Source organism: Sciurus carolinensis, chromosome 18, assembly GCF_902686445.1.
Source record: "Sciurus carolinensis chromosome 18, mSciCar1.2, whole genome shotgun sequence".
NCBI lineage: Eukaryota > Metazoa > Chordata > Mammalia > Rodentia > Sciuridae > Sciurus > Sciurus carolinensis.
Genome location: NC_062230.1, coordinates 16,534,511 through 16,542,800, shown reverse-complemented (window position 1 = coordinate 16,542,800; position 8,290 = coordinate 16,534,511). Strand labels below are relative to the sequence as shown.

General features: G+C 39.2%; 1 pseudogene; it reads left to right on the top strand.

The window, feature by feature from the left end:
* The first annotated feature begins 901 nt into the window (after positions 1–901).
* LOC124970683 (transmembrane protein 64-like) lies at positions 902–8,076 on the top strand (annotated as a pseudogene).
* Positions 8,077–8,290: the final 214 nt, after the last annotated feature.

The window sequence follows — 8,290 nt, the reverse complement described above, 5'->3', positions numbered from 1 at the left end:
AATCTGTTAATGCCAGTTTTCATCTTGCATATATTACTTTTCATTTTGAATTGATGGATGTTCTCATCATTTGATATTACACTCTCAACCCTTTTGACTGTATTTTTCCTAGTGTTTTAAAACATGAACTGGAATCATTCTACTTTGTTTTCACTAGCTCCTCGATTCCTCTTTCCCCTCCTGCATAACCTGCTCCTGTCTCAATCCATTCCACATGCATATTTTCCTTCTTTTTATTTTTATATTGTTTGTTTCTATTTATCTTTTTTATTTATTTTTCCCCAATATTTCCCCACCCTTTTTCAGGCCCTACATAATATAATAGTAATTTACTATCTTTAGTTACTAATTCCTCAACCTGTTCCAGAACATTACTACAATTTTATGCCAATATTAGAGAAACTGTGGAGAACATTTTCAACAATTTCCTGTTGTTGTTGTTTCTTTAAGTTTTATTCATAAGTGGCTATACTCTAAAGTGATCAAAGTAAATAGGGTTTAGTATCTTTTCTCAAATATTTCCTGATACTGGAAACAGCAGAAGATACACACTGAGTGCAAATGTGAATACCAGAACAATTGCCCATCCTGGTTACTTAATAGAAAGAATCTCACTAAATAGTCCATTTCATAAAAATAGAAGGGATAGTCATAGAGTCAACCCAAGCTGTGCAGCGACCTACGGTGGCCAAGTGCCGCGTTCTCCCAGGGCGTCTCTTCTGCCAGCGCCGCTGTTCCCCAGTAGCCAGAGGCCTCCGTCCAGCCGAGTGTTGGTCCCAGTGACAGAAGCGCAGTCGGCTCCTCCAGCAGGAGCAAGAGGAGGCAGTGGCGGCGGCAGCCCAGAAGGAGCAGTGCACAGGCGGCAGGAGGATGCAGACCCAGACCTGAGGCAGAGGCGGCCATGTCCGTGGTGGGACTAGACGTGGCTCGCAGCACTGCTACATCGCTGTGTCCCAGCCGGGGGCATCGAGGCCATCGCCAATGAGTTCAGGGACTGGTGCACCCCATCAGTCGTATCATTTGGATCAAACAACAGAACGATTGGAGTTGCAGCCAAAAACCAGCAAATCACTCACGCACACAGTATGGTATCTAACTTCAAGAGATTTCGTAGTCAAACTTTCAATGACCCCTTCATTCAAAAGGAGAAGGAAAACTTAAGTTATGATTTGGTTCCAAAGAAAAATGGTGGAGTTGGAATAAAGGTAATGTACATGGATGAGGAACATCTATTTAGTGTTGAACAGATAACAGCTATGTTGTTGACTAAGTTAAAGGAAACTGCTGAAAACGACCTCAAAAAAACCAGTCACGGATTGTGTCATTTCAGTCCCCTCCTTCTTCACAGATGCTGAGAGGTGATCTGTATTAGATGCTGCACAGATTGTTGGCCTAAACTGCTTAAGACTTGTGAATGACATGACAGCTGTTGCTTTGAATTATGGATTTTATAAGCAGGCTCTCCCAAGCCCAGATGAGAACATTATTCATATTATATATGGAGGTTTCAGAAAAAAATGGTGACTCCTGTTATTGTAAGCTGATCTAATTACACTTGTCTTCTTTAATAATTCCTATATCAGGTGAAGCCTTAGTTGATTTTTCCATATTTGCTGTATTTTGAGCAAGGGCTTCTTGTCCAGGGCAGCTGAATGGAAGGGAGTTTGTCTCACCAACACTTTGGGTGGAGACTGACCAGTGAATCAGAGAGGTTCCCATGGACTTCCTGGGCTCCATCTCTGCAGGATTCCCATGTTGTCATGACTGGGATGTCTGCAAGGAAGCAAAATTCTGTTAGTGGCCTGTTAAAATGACATCAGTAGGCATGGAGACAGCACGCTAGATGTGCGCATAAGCAGGACCTTGGTGGTCAGTGAAAGCTAAGGCTCCTAGACTGATTTTTTTTTTCAGATATTTTTCTCACTGCTGGTACCCCTACAGAATTTACACATAGTATCCCCACCAGTATTACTAACTCACACTCCTCTGAGACACTGTTCACCCATCTTTAAGAACACAGGAGGACATAGAGAATGTTCGAGTAGGTGGTTTCTCTTGGTGATGAAGACAAGGAGGGTGGTCTCCATGTGCATGTTCACCTGCCTGCTGTGGGCTCACATATCAATGTGCACCTCTGCCTCAAAGGAAAGTCTGTGCTCAGACCTAAAGAAGCTGCTCACAACAGAAGTCCCATGTTCCTCACCCTGGTGAGCATATCCCTTCAAGAAGCAGCCTGCAGACTTCTCTAGTAGGTAAGTCAGAACTTCTCTTTACAGTAAACCAAAAGGCTTTACCAAACTGCTGAAGTTTTTATTATGTCAATCCACCTTTTAATAGCATTGGGTACTGTGTACCCAAATGATTCAATGATATAATTTGTCTTCCAAATATCTGTGCATCTAAATCTCATAAACTCATCTTCTGGCTGTTTATACTGTGGGTAGGATGGGAGTTGCTAGTAAGGAATAAGTGGCAAATATATTCTCATGTCAAAGTTTCAGCAGTGACATGTTCCATAACCCAATGTATTTGCATTTAAATATTTGATGAACAGTGGATGATCAGAACAGACACATGCTTGAACAGTAGGGAAACCAATGGGTACCTATTATAATGATAGATTTCATACACATAAAGCATAAAAATAAAAAGAATGGCAACAGGATTGACAAATAGTATGAAAACAGCTAACTACCTGGACACTAATGAAATGGTGGGATGCTCTGTTGCCATTCATCCAACAGCTCTTTCCTTAGTGGTGCTGCAGTTTCCAATTAATCACATTAAAAAAGAAAAGTGCTAATGTGAAGCAAGTACCAGTCACAAGTCTTCTGTGGAGGATAAATGCTGGATTCTTCACATAGGTGTACCTTCTCTCAGATATCTTCCCACATGCCCCTTACCTTTCCTGCTCTGTCATTTCACCAGAGGCCTCTGGAATCCTCCCAGCTGAAGCACAACCCCATTCCCCACCTGCTCATTGCTGCCAGGCTTCTGGGAGCTTTCTCCATGTCCTGGAATGAGGAGGTCATGGTCACTCTCATTCTGTTCCAGAGATTTGCTGCATTATTATACTTCATGTTCTGAAGGATGACTCATGTATTGTTAGATGTCTGGATTCTATAACTGCCTGTGTTCTTTAAACAGAGAACCTTTATATCTTACTCATACAGAGCAGACATGATTAGATACATCTTTAATTGTACTTGTGTCAGGTAAAAGTGGGATTTTGAATCAAGATTTAGTTGTAATAGTTTTTCCTGCACTTATTATTATATGTCCTGGAATGAATTATTTAATACAATCTAAGTCTCAGTTTCAACCATCAAAAAATTGAGATTGTTGCTAATCTAGCTCAAATATTGTCCACATGTAAAGTATGTTAAAACATAACAGATATTTTTAAATTGTTAAATAATTCTTTGATTAAAGAAAGTGAATTATCTTCATAACACTTCCTGAGATCAAGGTATGTCTTTCTTTTGTGGTTAATTATTAGACTGTGTGGAGTTGTCCCACATTTTAGATTTCCCAATGCCACCACTGTCCTCTCTGTGCACCACAGGATACAACTGGGCACTGTTTACATGATAACTGAGTGGCAGCTCATACAACATGCATGGTTATTACAAAGCTGGATTTTCTACTGAATGTGACTCACACCTGTAATCTCACAGTCAGCTGTGGTCTCTGATTTGACATGAATTTTTGTTATGGAAACTTACTTGACTGAGTCACGAAATGAGATTATGATCTCCAACTGGAAAGAAAAACCAATTTACATATGAAGTCTTTTAGGGCCATAGCTGGGACAAAGTTCCGACAGACCTGATCTTTGAATTCAATGTCATCACCCATTCCAATTATTTGGACCACTTTATTGGTATTGCTTTATTACTTTCTTCCACTTCACTCTCCTATCATCACCTCCATCACTCTCCACTTCTTTCTTCCCTTCTTTCTTCCTCTTTGTTTACAAAAGTATTTAATTTCAAAATTTATATATTTGAATTTTTTATTAGCAAATTAATGTGCATTAACTTAAAATGTAAATGATCTCTAAGTCACCTACTCATATGGTATGAGAAAATTCATTATGATAATGAGAAAACTTGATCTGTTGATTAATTGATCTATTGAATACCTGAGTCATATACCTTAACTTGTATGTTGAATGATGAATTATGGTTATAGGTAAGCATATGGAAGAATATCATAAAGAAACAATTAAATCAAAGGGACAATTTTTAAAAAGATTTGATTTCTGAAAGGATAGGACATAGAAAAAAAGCAATGAAGCAAAATGTAAGTATGTTGATGGAAGTCACCTAAAATAGATTCCTTTCCTCAGGTTTTCATGTAGAGGAATGCACATGGGATTAGACAATAACTTGGCATTTTCATAAATGATTTTTTTCTGGGAATTTCTAGATAACAATTAGTTGTATTCATGACTAAGTTTTTCATAATCATCTAATCTATCTTTATTAGAATGAAATTACTCATTTTTATTGAAAACTAAAAGAACCAATTTATTGAATAAAATATTAAAAGTAATGCTGAATTTGTTCTTTCACTAACACTGTGGTAATGCAATTGGAAAGATTTCTGTAGCCCTTTCAGATGCAGTCAAGTAGGAAGGTACTTTTTCTATGAAATAGAACCATCCTCACTGCAAGAGCTTACAAATAACAGAAGATTCTAAATTTAAGTACTGAGATGTTGCAAAGTCATGAGTTTCACATTGCACATTTAGAAAGATCCATTGTACAGCTACTCTTCTGCTGGTGAGTTGTTGGTTCACAGAGACTGGGAAAATAACTGAATACAACCTTCCAGCTGGCTGTAGCAGGAGTGGGGTGTCCAGGTGAAGAGATGTCCTCTGAGCACACAGTGTGCAGCTGCCCCCACTGATTCATGGAACAAACAAAGTCAAGTAACAACATTCAAGGGCATGTACACAAGCATTTTGTTCTCTCTGAATGATGCATTATCTTGAATGATATCAAGGGGGAATTTCACCTCAGAGAACACTGTGCGCCTGAGTGGAGACAACTGTGGAATGCTTCAAATTACCTCAGCACACTCAAAGTGAAAAAAAAGGCAACACAAAAGGTATCTGCATTTCATTTGACTGACATGAATATCATTGGGTTCAACACGAAAATCATAGGAATGCTCACCAAATGTGGATGACACATTTATACAGAAGACAAATGCCTTTAAAAAATAGAAATTATTTTCATAAAAATGCATCATTACTTTCATATTTATTAATTATAAATTCACCAAGAAATTAATATATTTATATAAAGAGTTTTAGTATCTGGAAATCACTTAAAAAGAGGTGAATAAATGTGTTATGTTTCCTTGTGACAAGTCAGAATATAACAAGGATTTTAATTGTGCTTAATTACTCTGTGTAAATATCTAAACACAAAACTTTGATTCATCACAAACTTTTCATGGTCTTAATTAAAACATGAAGGGAGGGCATATCATGGTTGTGAGAGTTTGGATGTTAGGTGTCCCCAAAAGCTCACGTGTGAAACAATGCAATAAGATTCAGAAGAGAAATGATTGGTTTATGAGAACCTCAACCCAATCAATGAATTAATCCTCTGATAGGGTCTCAGTGTAAACTGAAGACAGGCAGGGTGTGGCTGCAGGAGATGGACACTAGAGGCGTGGCTTTGGGGTATATATTTGTATCTGGCAAGTGGAGTCTTTCTGCTTTCTGATCATCATGTGAGCTGCTTCCCTGTGCCACACCCTTCTGCCATGAGGTTCTGCCTCAACTTGAGCCACAAGGAATAGAACCTGCTGTATATGGACTGAGAACTCTGAAACTGTGAGCCCACAAATAAACTTTTCCTCCCCTAAAATTGTTCTATTCATATCTGTTAGTTAGTGCAGTGAAAAAGCTGCCTACAACAGTGGTGAATCTCCATGCATCAGGATTCAAACAGGAAACTTTGAAATAATCACATTTCAAAGTTACCAAAACATTCAAAATTCAAATACTTTAGATATGAGTACCATAAAGCAGATATTTCCCTGGGTAATCCTGTAGTTATTATCATATTTTACTCATAGCTCATTTGCATGATAAAGCAAACCTCTGCATGCATGGTGTTCTTGTGTCAGTGAATGCATCAGTGCAAGTAGCTAACGATAAGGGACTTGTGGACAGTTACTGTGTTTTCAGCAAATCTAAAACAACTCTCACAATGATACAACCTGACATCTGGTAAAACTGTGATTATAGTACACATGTATTTAAAAATAAGAAACTGAGGGAAGTCCACCTATAGAATTTGAAAAGTGGACTTTAATTTGCATTATCCCATTCACTTTTTTAATGATACTTGCTCATGAAGGGAGTGGCTTGTTTGTGCTGTGGATATCCCACATTCTGGATTCTGCAAATGTCACCTCCATGCACTGCCCATCAAGGCACACTAACCTCGTGCTGCCTACTAGTTATCCAAACAGGAGAGGAAAATACTCACTCATGCTCATCTCCACATCCACTATAAATTGCTGCTGTACATGAGTGTGATTTTCCAATGAGAGACACAAGGAGGTCCAAGGAGCATAACATAGGACCTGGACTTGGTATGCATAAATTTAGAAAGCCAGACACAAGGAAGTTACATAGTTTGTAATTAACAAGCACACCCAGGACCAAGGGAGAGCCCAATGAGAAAGGAGAAGAAAATCGGACTCTACAACTCACACCAAACTCCAAAAAATCCCAATTATATTAAGTACGATAGCTTATATAGTGAAATTAAACAATTACTGGAAAAAATAGATTGTTGTTTTTATTTTTTTTATTTTCTCTGAGAGAAAGGCTACCTTTCTTAACAGGGCACCAAAGTAAAACAGGTAAATTATCTAAATACATATTCCAGCTAAGATATTTGGGTGATTTATGAAGTAATATGTTTTCTAAAACAACTAGAAAAATAATCTTCTTTGAAACATTTAAGAATAAACACAATTATATATTAATTGAATTTTTAAAAATTTTAAGGGGATAGAAATGCTAACCACCTTTGGTTATCATATATTATACAGATGCATTGAATCATCCCACTGTGCTCATAAGTATTTAAAATTGAAGTAATATTTAATAATAAAAATTAAAATAAATTCAAAAAAATATATGGCAAACATCTCTATTCAGCAGGCGGCTCCGGGAGCAGTGGCGGTGGTGGAGTGGTGGTCGCAGTGGCTGAGGTGAGAAATAGGCACTGCTGCTGCCTAGGCAGCACCTGGTGCTGCGGGAGCCCTGTGCTGGTCCGCGTGCTGGCCACCCTGTGCTTCGCTTCTCTGTCCCTGGTCCGCTACTACCTGCAGCACCTTCTGCTCTGGGTGGAGAGCCTTGACTCGCTGCTGGGGGTCCTGCTCTTCGTTTTGAGCATCATGGTGGTCTCGTTCCCCTGCGGTCGGGGGTACATCATGCTCAAAGTAGCTGCCGGCTACCTGTATGGCTTCCTGCTAGGCATGGGTCTGATGGTGGTGGGCGTCCTCATCTGCACCTTCATCGCCCATGTGGTCTGCAAGCGGCTGCTCACCACCTGGCTGGCCTCCAAGATCCAGAGCAGCAAGAAGCTGAGCGCCGTTATTCGCGTGGTGGAGGGAGGAAGCGGTCTCAGGATGGTGGCGGTGGCCAGATTGACCCCCACACCTTTTGGGCTTCAGAATGCAGTGTTTGTTTTCAATTACTGATCTCTCATTACTCAGCTATCTGATGGCATCTTCAGTTGGACTGTTTCCTACACAACTTCTGATTCTTACTTGGTCACCGCCCTGAAGATAATGGAAGATGTCATTGCAGAACAGAGTGGTAGTGGATATTTTGGTTTTTGTTTACAGATTATTATAAGGATAGGCCTCATATTTTATGTAGTTCACGGAGCTCAAGTGGAATTGAATGCAGCTATTGTAGCTTGCGAAATGTAACTGAAAACCTCTGTGGTTAAAGGCAATCAACCAAATACAAGTGGCTCTTCATTCTACAGCAAGAGGACCCTAACATTTTCTGGAGGTGGAATCAATATTGTATGAGTCTAAAGAAATGTATGATTGTCAAGAGCCTAGCATGCTGTCCAAGGTCTAGCAGTCACTTCACTAATGGGCAGAGACAAGTTCTATTTGTATTATGGCACAAATAAAATTGACTAGTTTTTAATTTCACAGTCTTTTTTTAAAGCAAGAATCATTTTCTGGATATATAAGTGTAAAATAAATGTAGATGCAATTTTGGCTGCACCTCTTTATC